Genomic DNA, 12,792 nt, shown 5'->3' on the forward strand with positions numbered 1-12,792 from the left:
TCCGCCGTCCGCTTATTTATTTTCCACATGAACCTTTCACAATAAAGCTGAAGATCCTGTTGAGATTTTTCAAAATAAACTGAAATGATGACAAAATGCATTATTCTCAAACATAAAATTTCAGAATATGAAGATGAAACATTCACCGTACCAATTCTTCTTTTATGTTGCTCTATGTAGTAGATATACTGGTGCAGTTCTGTTGTTGAAACTAGAATGTATCCCATGATGTTCATGCTCAAAGCTAGTTGGCCTGAAACTTGCAAATATTGACGATATGAATATGAATATGAATAAAACGTTTTTACTTTGGCTTCAGTTAAACATGCTGCAATAAGTTGTCTGATCTGATTTTTATTTCCAAAGACCCCCTGCTTGATGGTTAGTCAGTTAAATTGCAATAGTAAAAGGTCTCATTTTGTGTAACAACTTATAAAAAAAAATTGGGAGTGAGTTGGGCTTCTGTTTCTTGTCTGTGGACTCTGCGGCACATAAAGGGGCTGGGAAGCCAACCTAGCAATGAGTGGTCAACCTAACCAGACCAAATACTACACAACACCAAATCCACATTTTAAGATCTGGTATGTTTTCTGTTCATTACATAGAGCAGATATTCACTGAATACATATCAAGAAATTCTATATGTAAGAGGTTGACTTTGCATTGCATCTCGCTCATACAAATTGTACCCTACAAGCCTACTCAACCCCTCCTACCTGTCACCATCACAAAGCATTACTGATGTTTCAAAGAGGAGGGGTGGCAGGAAGTGGTCAGTGTGAGATTTTTTTTAATTTAGGAAAGAAGGAGAAATCAAGAGCTTACTCAAAGAGAATCGCTGGGTTTCTGTCAATTGGCTTGGTGCTCTGAGGGCTCTGAGTGCTCTGAGGGCAGTCCATACCCTCCACCCTCCTAGCTCTTCTACTCCAAAAGGTGGAGTATATTATGTGACATGCATGAACTTGACAACTTTGCAGTCACAACACTTGATCCCACAAAAGATTTCTCACATGTTTTGCATGTGGCAGTTCACATGCAAAACACTCTGAAAACATCCAAAAGCCACAGCACCAGCCCCCCACTTCAGCCTGCCGCCAGTCCTGCTGACCCATTTAAAAAATATAGCTCTGAAGCAATGAACCACATGAAGCAAGTCTTAATCATCCACTGCAACTCCAAAAAAAGAAAAAGACATTCAACAGACTCTCATCTCCTTTAATTTCAAGTAGAGAGAAAGATGTTTTCTTAAACTGTTATACAACAGACAAGGAGCTCAATAATGATATGAATACATCCTTTGAAAAGAGGCAGCTTCTGAGCTGTTTGTGAATGTACGCATAAAACAAATATTCAAACACCTCTGGGCTACACAGTCAGGTTTTCAGGCTTTTACACTCATAGAAAGGGTTGATATTGAGCACTGAGCCTCTGAGATACTTTCATGTAGAAAGTGCAATTAGGGATGTGCGACATGACCAAAATCTCATCTCATATGAGACATTTATCGTCCTTACATTTTCTGTAAATTGTGTGAATCTCGGGCAACTCGTGAAGTGTTTCAGCTGGGTGTCATTTACCTGGAGTGTTTTGAGCCGCCATTTTCTTTGTGAGTATAACACGGTTTGCTTTCTGTTTGGAGCTACCTGGTTCTGCCTCATCTTCACTGGCCATGCCGGTATTCTCTGTGCCTGCATCCACGTGGTAACTGTAAGCGCCATTTATAGTTACTTCATGTTTTTATTTGAAGAATTGGTACGGTGAATGTTTCATCTTTGATTTTTATAATAATTTACTGAAGATAACATTAAAAAGTGCACATTGGGTAATCTTTCAAGATGTAGAATATGAAAAGTCTCATTTTTTGCTTACATTTTGATGCAAGCTTCTCCTTCTAGCCACGATTCCTTTTATTTGAAAAGAATTTTAATATAGTCATTTGTTAACACTTGCCATTGTATCTTATGGGTGTGAAATGTGGAAAAACTAATGGTGTTTACATGTTGTCATATTAATGAAGCAACGTTAGTTTCTTTAGTTTTCCAAAATCTTGTGGTATGGATGGAAAAGTTTCTCAGGATCAAATTTATCACTCTACCCTTGATGTATTCTGCATGTACACAATATTTACATGCACCACCCACAGATGCTAAACAAGAAGAGAAATCAGTACTGGAACAGACAGTGTTATCCACCAAATACAAAACAGTGCTGTAGTTGTCAGAGTACAATAATGTGTTCACTGATAGAATTCAGTTGTTTCAGACATTGATTGAAGCTCTACGTTAATTATGTATTATTATCTTGAACTTCACATCATATGAAAAATGCGGCAAATAGAGCTGTAAAGTAAATGGCTTTAGCATCTAGACCACAAATCATCAGTTCTGCAATAATATTGTCATGATGCAAGTGTATCTGGTATTATTCTGCTTGAATCCTGTGGTTTACTGTGTCCGCCCATGTGGGTGGAGCTCTGGGTGTTCACCTGTTTCTATCACCTGTAATCCATCAACAGCACTCAGCAGCTGACTCATAAGGCCAGCGCCGTCCTGTCAGTTTGTCAATGACCTCACAGCCTCCTTGCGGCTTGCGGGAGTGTTTTGTTGTTCCTTGCTTTGCATGTACCCTCATTTTCTTTGGTTGTTAGTTTTCCTGCATCTGATTAACCTCACCTATGTTTAATCTCATAAACAGTGGCTGCACCTGGTAAGAATCTCCAAACCTGCTTGCAAACCCCTTCTTGGAAATGCCACTACTCACGGGACTCGCCTTTCGTCACTCCTGGATTCTTGGAATCACCAGGTTGAAACCTCACCTTTTACCAGTGTTGGGCAAGTTACTTTGAAAAAGAAATTAGAGTTACTAGTTACTTCTGGAAAAAAGTAACTGAGTTAGTAACCTAGTTACAAGATTCTAAAAGTAATTAATTACTTGAAAAGTAACTATTGCGTTACTTTAAGAAAAATGTTTAACCCTCTGGGGTCCAGGGTATAAATCACCATTTTTGAGTACTTTTGATTTGATCTCTACATATTCCCTGTAAAAACTATTTACTTTGCCTTGTTTGGTATCATTCTTTTCAGCACAACCTCACGTGTCTGAATTTACAGTTATATTTTAATTTTGACATACTGTATTAACTAGAGATGGCACGATACCACTTTTTTATGTCCGATACCGATACCGATATCATAAATTTGGATATCTGCCGATACCGATATGAATCCGATATAGTGTTTTTTAATCAACAAAACTGTTTTTTAAAATATCTTGCTGCATTTTGCAAGTCTGCAAGTTCATACTCAAGTTTAAAACAACAACTACACTAAAGCTATTCTGTTATACCTGTATGCAAAAAAAATATTTCATAGTTCAGCAATACTGATCAATCTAATAAACTTAGACCTACACCATCCTCCCTATTCTGGTATTTTAAAGAGTACTTAGCGTAAATATTAAGCAACCTAACTAATAGGGTTCCAACTCCCAGCAACAACAAAAATAAATAAATAAAAAATAGGGAACCACCCCTCACGCTCCACCTCATGATGCTTAATCAACGTAATCAACCTTAATTTGATGCAGTGTGGAAAAAAAATGCACAGAAATCAATTATTTTTCAAGAAATATTAAATAGATTCAACATCTTTCTTCAACAAAATTGCAGACTGCACAGATGGTACCTTCCCAAAGGAAAATGTACTATAGCTTACTAGGGTATATATATTAGACTTAATAGTCACTATATACAGTAATTGACTTCTATTCATTTTACATCAAATTAAAACTTTGGGTGTCAGATAATTATTTATTAAAAGCTAGACATTTTAAATGAGAATAAGAAAGAAAAGTATGTCTTTGTGCCCCCTTTTCCCAGTTAATGCCCTATCGGCCCCCCTGGCTAAACTTTGCTAGATCCGCCCCTGCACAGTTACCAGCCGTCAGCTACGTAGAAAAAGATCCTGGTGTAGAAAGTAATATTAAATAAATTCTAACAACAGCTTATCAAGCTTAAACGTGCTGCTGTTGTTCAGCCGCTGGTTTCCTCTTTCTGGCGCAAAGTGGACCAAAAACAAACAAGAGAGACGGACTCACAACAGAAAAGCCGATCAGCTGATCATTAGCAGTTTCAGATTGAAGTAGCAGCCGGAGAGCGAGAGGCAGTCGCTAGTTAAGCTTAACGTGGGAATGCTTTACAAACATTCAGAGATGGACTTACACACTTGCTTTACTTCTCTCGGGGATAACTTTGTCGGAGATGAAATGCCGGGTTGCTAGCGAAGCTCCACATGCTATCCAGACCACCGACAGGTCCCGCATGCCACAGCTGCTCTATCACGTGATGCATACTGCTCCGACGTTCTGAGGTGAGTTACGGCGTGTTGCAAGTTTTGTGAGGTGCTTTCGTGATATTTAATGGATCGGATTACATTTTTTATTTTTCTCCGATATCCGATCCAGTAATTTAGGTCAGTATCGGACCGATACCGATATGTAATATCGGATCGGTCCATCTCTAGTATTAACAAAATGTATGGTTTTTTTTTTTTGTCTGAATTTAGATCAAATCTGAGTAGAAAAATCTATATTTCTTTACTGTAACAACCACAAACATGTTTATTGAATCATGTTTCATAATTTTAAATGCAAATATAAATTGTCAATTTTAAGATTGTATGCATAAGTTTTGCAAACAACGTTATTTGCAGCCATTTACTTTTTGCCCTTTTGTTAAAAAAACAAAACAATTTCAAACTGTTTACAGAACAATCAGGTGTTCTGCATTCAATAAGATGCCACACAAATTATTTGATGACATCAGTCATCTGCAACACAGCTCTGCACCTAACCACCTCTGCTTCAGTGCCTCGACGTCTGAGACCCTTGCTACATCCCCTCATTGTCTTTTGTACGTATTTCCTGTGCACAATAAAACCTGGTTAAATATGAACTTGTTTTGTCCATTTAGTCTGCTTCAGACTTTTGATAAACATTTTTCTACAATGTGTTATATTTACTAATGTGTTTTGGCAGTCATTGTCTAATTTAACTACACATGTTGTCCAAACGTGTGCTCCTGTTGTCATGTATAGAGAAAAAATAATAATAACACAATTTCTTTGGAGGTGCCTTTGAGAACACTCAAGGACACTGTACACAGCAGAATAATTAAAAGCAAGCAGTTTAATCAATCATAAAAGCACAAGACATGAAACAAATTTAAAATGGCAGAGTGGTTGGTTCTGTTGGATAACCATTTTATTTTAACAAGCCAAAAAATATACATTATATTTCTGCTTTTTAATGCATTTTTGTCTTACATGAAATGTATTTCAAATGTTTTTCATTTAGCAAACTAAGAGGAAAATAGCAGTTTGTCTCTGAGGCTCAGCACTCAACATAAACAATTTACATTTACAGACCGGTTTAAAGCTCCCCATCCCGGGACAACTTTTAAATATCTTGAGCTCGTTGTCTTAACCTTTAAAGCTAAAGCCAGCAGCTTTCTCTCTACTTACACAGCACAGTCAGCTTGCTTCTTTTGGTACAGTGGCTGTACTGTATTAGCAGATTATTATTGCATGAAATGAGAAACACACTAAGGATTAATATTTACAAATTTTGATGTAAGCTGGATTGAAGTGCCTGCCTGATGCTGGGACATCTGGGATATATATATATTTTTTTAAACTAAAGCGGGCCTTTTTCTAAATAAACGTAACAGCTCATCACCCCTCTACTAAAAAACAAAGATTAATGCTTATTGCCACTCCAATTATGAAAATACAGTCCATTGAAATACCTCAACATAAGGCACAATATAATATGTAGTAATATAACTAAAAAATTAACAACTAAAAAAAGCTTGAAAAGATGACAAATAAATAGCACACAACAACATGAAGCACAATGCAAAATACATTAAAAACAGTGCAGTGCAACAAGATGTAGTCATGTGAGAGTTCACTCTAAGTTAGTGGGTCTATATCTTACTTATTTTATAGTCAAACAGAGAAAGAACAAAGTATAAAATCAGCATCTAAGCAAGGAACCTTTTCACGTAATCCATCAAACTGACTAATATAACAATGGACATAAAAGGGAGACTGTTATTTATGTATTACCACTCAGTAAATCTAAACAAGTTCACCATTGTAACCAAGCTTTAATTTTATTCCCACTGTACGTCACCATGTTTTCCTTCACTATTGTTAGCTGCACATTTTTCTCCCTGTGTCTGTGTGGGTTCTCTCCAGGTACTCCAGCTGTCTCCACTCACCCCCCCCCCCCCCCCCCCACCCCCCATTTAGTTTTAATGTCCTTGCATTTAAAAATTATTATGAGTCACTAAATTTTCAACCAGTTTACAGGTACTTTAGTGTGAACATAATCCCCCTATGGGTGTGGTTACTTTTATGGGTAATCTACAAATGTTGACTACAAACTTTTCTAAACACAGTCAGTTTATTTCGACATGAGTTACCCAATCTTGCAACCCTGTGCAATTTATTGCATGGTTGCAAACTAAGAGGTAATATTCAATATTCAGCTGTGGGTAAGGTACTAACTGGGCAGGCACAGCTTGTTAGAATCAGAAAAAACAATTAATTTAGGTCACAAATTTATGGCACATGTAAGCATCCAGTGGCAGTTTTACAGTGGAAGTCATGATAATCTGATGTAGAACTGTAAGCAGTGCAACAATATTTTGATGTTACGTTCTGTAGCATTCTTGTCTTAACCTGTATTAGGCTTACATCTTTTCAAGGGATAAAGGTATTAGCTGATTTCAGTGAAGTATTTGTGAAGGTCCACCACTAAAAACAATCATGTGTTACATTCCAGGTCATACGGTTGAAACCGTGTGTGCTGTCAATGTCAATGCCTGAAATTATAACCATTTAATTTGTTTAATATTTCATTGTTTTCACTTGATTAATATTGTAAATACATTAATCAGAGCAAGAGCAAACAGCAGTGCGATACTATTAAATAAGAGATCAAAATGGAAAATTAACTGCTATTATGCCTGAGATCCATCCGAGGCTCGATTATGATCCATCCGAGGCTCGATTATTTTCAGGATAGGTTGAAAAGTCACTGTCATCATACCTCGGTTCTCTCTTTGAACACCATTGTGCAGGCTATGAAACACATAAGCCACAGTTAGTTGAAAGAGATGAAAAAGGTTTTATTGCCACTGGTATTGTTTGACTCCTTTTCATTGGAACAAAATTCACTGAGCAGATTAGGTGGCTTGGTGATCCATATAGTTTTTCCACCTCTTCATCTATCATTTCAAATATAAAGCAACACAGCTAATAGTTACCTGATCCAGTCTTAACTTTGCAAATTAAGAGAAATGGAGATTGGGAGAAATAAGGCCTCCCTTTGTCAACACGATTAGTACTTCTGCCATGACATTTTTGACCAACTGAAAGCTTTTAATAGAGCTTGATGCTAAAGAATGAAAATAGTCATGCCTTGAATTAACAAAAGCATGAACTAGTTTCTAGCATTGCTCAGTAATCAGGTGAAAGAAATCAGTGCTGCATATTTGTTTTAACATGTGGACTGGAGGATGAATCCTGGTCAAAAATGACTTCAAGATCACAGTGTAATAATAGGCGATAACTAATATTCATCCACATATAAAATACAGAAAGCTACATGAGGGTCATCCTTCCACATAAGACAGGGAGTTCTTTTCAGTTACACTTTATTTATTATTCAAAACAACAGTTGCATCAAGATTCTTTAAATTGTGGATTTGAAGACATTCAATACAACCATTAAAATGAAAATAAGCACCAGGACCAAACTCACACAGCACAAAACACAGGAGACAGAAAAAAGGAACAAAAAGGCAGACGTCAATATTTAATAACATAAAGGAAACAAAAAGAAATAAGCATAACCACAGAAACACAGGTAAAACAGACACCATGTCAAATATTTAAACAATTATTTAAACACTAAACATTAGAAGAGCAAGAGGCATCACAGACTTTGTGAATGCAACACAAATAGGGTTTCACATAAAAGAGTAAGGCTTCACCTAAAGCAGTCATCCGAGATCCAACATGCTCATTACAGGTCATAGGCTCCCACCTAGTGGCATCAACTGAATATCACATTCATATTCTGCTGGTGCAGCAAATAACACTGATTAACAAATAATCAACTGAACACAAAATATATCTTAATATTATTCAAGAGCCATTTTGAATTCCTAAAGAAGTCATCAAAAAGTAAACAGCTTGAATTTGTCTTTTCCCTGCTCCAAAATAAAAACACTCAAAGTACAGTAATTCATGGTAAATTTTGTTTTTGTTTGTGTTTTTAACAGCACTTTTCTACTCTGAGCACCCTTTGCTATGCTTAAGTGCTTTCTAGCTATGATTCAAACTCTGACGGATGGGTCAGCGATCAATTTGGGGCTAGTGTCTTGCTCAAGGATATCTGGACCTGCTAGTGACTGAACCACCAACCTTCCAGTTAGTAGATAACCTGGTGCCACCTGAGCTACAGCCATGTGGTAGAGCTATTCTTTTGCTACTGTGTATCACATTAATAACAATTCACCAAGTCACTAATCTCAGGGCACTTCATAATGTGAAGACTTTAAAACATTAAAGAGGTAATTCCAAATATTATCTCTGAGAAAGCACTTGGCACGTGCTCGGAAAAAGCTTTAGAAAAGCTATTATCAGGATGTGCCAAATGAAGCCCTTGAAGTGTCTTTGGAGAAGACCCTGAACCCCAGCTTGCTCCCAATGGCAGGTGAACACCTTGTTATGGAACTACCATGCAAGGTGGTGCACGAGTGTTTGTTTGAATGGGTGAATAAGAAAGTCAATATAAAGAGCTTAGTTTTGGGTACAAAAAAGAATAATTCTTCATAAAAATCACCCATAAAACAATGTTTTGGGGGGCAAAAGTTGCACCATGACACAGATTAACAGAAACAAACATGGGTACCTTGGATGACATCTGTTTTGTGATAATTCACTGGAGGAAACTTCAAAAGGTACAGCTTGGATAAACTTTCAATGGTCATATGAAATAACCGATTGGTCAAAACAAGTTATAAGATATATTTTTTTAAAATTCTAACATCAGGTTTGTCATGACTCCATGAGTCTTTTTCTATTATTATTTTTATACACTCACAAATGTAGCTTACACCTGTTAAACGGAGAAACAACATGTGCACATGAATTTTGTAATACTGCAATACCCCACTTTGCAGTTATTTATTTGTAAAAAATGTTTGGAATCATGTATGATTTTCGTTCCACTTCTCATGTGTACACCACTTTGTGTTGGTCTTTCACGTGGAATTCCAATAAAATTTATTCATGTTTGTGGCTGTAATGTGACAAAATGTGGGAAAGTTCAAGGGGGCCGAATACTTTTGCAAGCCACTGTATCCAAATGATTAATCTGTTTTTCCAAAGTCTGTTTTGCTTTTTTTTTTTTTACTTTCTTTCGCCTTCTTGGAACTATATCCCACACATTTGCCATTTACGATTGTAAATGGCAAATGGACTGATTCTTATCTAGCGCTTTTCTACTCTCCCTACTCAAAGCACTCTATACAACATGCCTCATTCACCCATTTGTACAAGCACTTCTATTCACAAGTGCAAACTAACCTGCATTCACACTCTGATGAACGCATTGGGGTTAGTATCTTGCCCAAGGATACTTGACATGCAGACTGGGGAAGCCAAGGATCGAACCACCGACCTTCCGATCAGTAGCTGATCTGTTCTACCACCTGAGCCACGACCACTAAAGTAAAACCGTCATAATGGTGGTTTTACTTTAGTGCAAACAACTTACGAGAATTTCAAAGCTGTTCTTAGCACTCCGACACTGGTCTCTCAATCTCCCGTTGGAGAGTCACGAGCTTCTCCGTGATGTTATCAAACTTGTGCTCAGAGAGCCGATTCTGAGAACTCACGACCGCAGTGAGCTGCTCCATGATGTGATCCAACTTTCGCTCAGAGGTGTTATTCTAAGTGGACTTCTCCTTGATGTAGTCCAATGTACGCTCAGAGGTCTTATTCTGAGTATTCACGGCAGCCGTAAGCTTCTCCAAGATCTAACCATGCTGCACTCAGTGAGCCCATTCTGAGAAGTCGCGCCTCGTCCCATCGTTTCAATCCCAGCGGGCAGCCTTGGGGGGGTTTGAACAGCCGGTTCCGCTTTCTTAATTCTCCGATAAGCCAGGGCCAAGCCAGCTCTGATCAGCAAGAACCCTGTTATCATGGTTCCAAATAGATAGATATCTTCAGCGTCCTCGATCGACAGTCCCGCCAGGCACACGACCCTCCAGTTATGCCACCCGTCCATCGTGTATCCGGCAGGGAAAGTACCTCCAGGACACTCAGGCTCACGCAAGCCCAGACTTCTCGTTGAGAAAAGGGTGTCAATAGCATTCAGAGACCAGTTGATCAAATCCATAATTCTGTTTAGGTTTTAGAGAACAGACTGTGAGAGAGTGTTCCAGGGAAAGTAATACAAAAAACATGAGACTAGACAAGGACATAAGAGCTAAGCAGGAAAGATAAGGGAGAGGAGGAGAGGAGAAAAGTGCGACCGCCTTCGCCAAGAGCCAAACGAGCTTATTATCTGTGGTACTTTTTGTGTCATAATCAGGAATCATTGAGATCATTTAGAAAATGGGAAACGTATACCTGACCTAGAAGATTTTGAGAAAAAGCATAAAGTGTAAGGAACAGAGACGTGTTTGATGTGCAGATTGTGAGAGCTCCGTCTTAAAATGTTCGTGCATAAAAGTCCCGTTTTTACCTACATTTTGATGCTCACCTGATTTCTGATCTACATTCAAATGCAGTCATATCAAGAAAGATATACTCATAAAATGAACAGAATTATAAGTCGAAGCAGTCAGATTTGCTTCTTTTTTGTTTTTTTTCCTCTGGGTCTTAATTTCAGTTTAGAGTTCAGCCAGCTGGGTAGCAATAATTTTCTGTCTGTCTTCAATTTGTTCTAAAGAGTCTTCTTTCAGCTCTCGGTCAAGAGTCTCTACCTTCAAATCATCAAGGGCCTTGTTGGAGCAGAGCTGGGATTTAAGGTCCCTGATTTCTGTGTTGAGTGTCTCTTGATCCTACCCATGTTTAACTGACTGCTCCTTCAGTTGATTTTGAGCTTCTAGGAGCTGTTGCTGGAGCATTTCTATCTGTTCTTGTTGATTCTTGCACTGGACCTCAAATTCAACCTCCTTAGAAGATTTCAGGCTTACAAAGTCTGTGTGTGAAGCCTCTGTGGTTTGAGTGGCAGACTCCGCTCTGTTGCAGGGTGGCTGATTTGTTGCTGCAGGGAAAGGATCACATCATCCAGTTTGGTAATATAAAGCAACCTTGTTAGCAACTTCCAGTTTCCAAAAAAAGCTGGTTCTGATGATAGTGGGAAGCTTGCAGTTGCTGTCTGAGAGCAGAAATCTTGTCCCATGGATTATACTGGCCTTTGCCCTTATGAAATCTAAATTTGAAATAGGGCTGATGTTGCCAAGTCCCTCCATTAGGCCTAGGGTTTTGTCCGCTGGGGTTATTCACATTTCCCTGTGTGTCCATATTCATGTCCTCCTTTGCTTCTGAAATAGTGAAGGATTCAGGGTTTCCTCTTACAGAAGTTGCTTAAGTGTTTTCTTGCATTTCTTGATTTTTAGGGCTTGTTCCTCAGCCATGCTGTTTTGCGAATCAAGAAGAGCCCGAGTATATGCCCGAGTAACTGCTCCTCAGGCACTTTTTCATTTTTTTGCACTTTTTTTTCCTTGGGTCTGGTGACCATTTTCATTTGTGCTTCTGCCATTGTAGATTCTTCAGCGTTTGCATCTACGTTTCTCTGCGTCTGCGTTTCTCTGCGTCTGCCTTATCTTAGTTTTAACAACCAGGTTGTTTTTACACTAAAAGCACTAAACAGTAAAAGCTACTCTAACAGAATTGCAGTAAAAAATAAAACAAAAGCAAAACATACGTTTTAATAAACGGATGTTAAAATAAACCTAACCGAAGTAGAAGATGACTGTTTAGCGGGAAAGTATTAGACTATCAAGAGATTCTCACTCATAATAAATTCTTTCATAATGTAAACTAAGACAGCGGTCCCCAACTCCCGGACCGGTACCGGTCCGTGAGAGTTGAGACTCGGGTGTGAAACTTATCGTTTTCAGGGTTTTTATTGGTTTTTAGCGTTATTTTGTTATCGTTTTTTTCCATTAACTCTGTTTTTCTGGTTGTGTTATGAATAAATCTTTTTTTCGGTACCGGTACTAGTTTTATTTTTGTTGTATTTATCCGCGACACCTTAAAGGCCGGTCCATGAAAATATTGTCGGGCACAAACTGGTCCGTGGCGCAAAAAAGGTTGGGGACCACTGAACTAGGACATGTAGAAAACTTTCATATTTTGGAAAAGAAATTTATTAACATTATCCAGTGATCATCATATTGTTCTGAGTGTTACTGAATGACTGTAGACAGTGGGATCTTGGTGGATGCCTAGGGGACAGAATGTCATCTATGTTTATTTTTAAATCTAATTTCATTGCTGAAACTATGAAACAACAGGCTGTAGAGGGAGACTTTAATACAGGTTGACTAATTCGTACTATCATATCTGATGTAGAAAAATCTGTATAGATTTAGCATAATATTTTAAAAGTTTATTTGAATAATCCAAGTATGCAAACTAAATAGCACAGGAGAGCTTATGAGACCCCAAATACTGACAAGGTCCAGTTCAGAGATGCAGGATTAGC

Source organism: Aulonocara stuartgranti (assembly GCF_965226115.1).
Source record: "Aulonocara stuartgranti genome assembly, chromosome: 10".
NCBI classification, from domain to species: Eukaryota; Metazoa; Chordata; class Actinopteri; order Cichliformes; family Cichlidae; genus Aulonocara; species Aulonocara stuartgranti.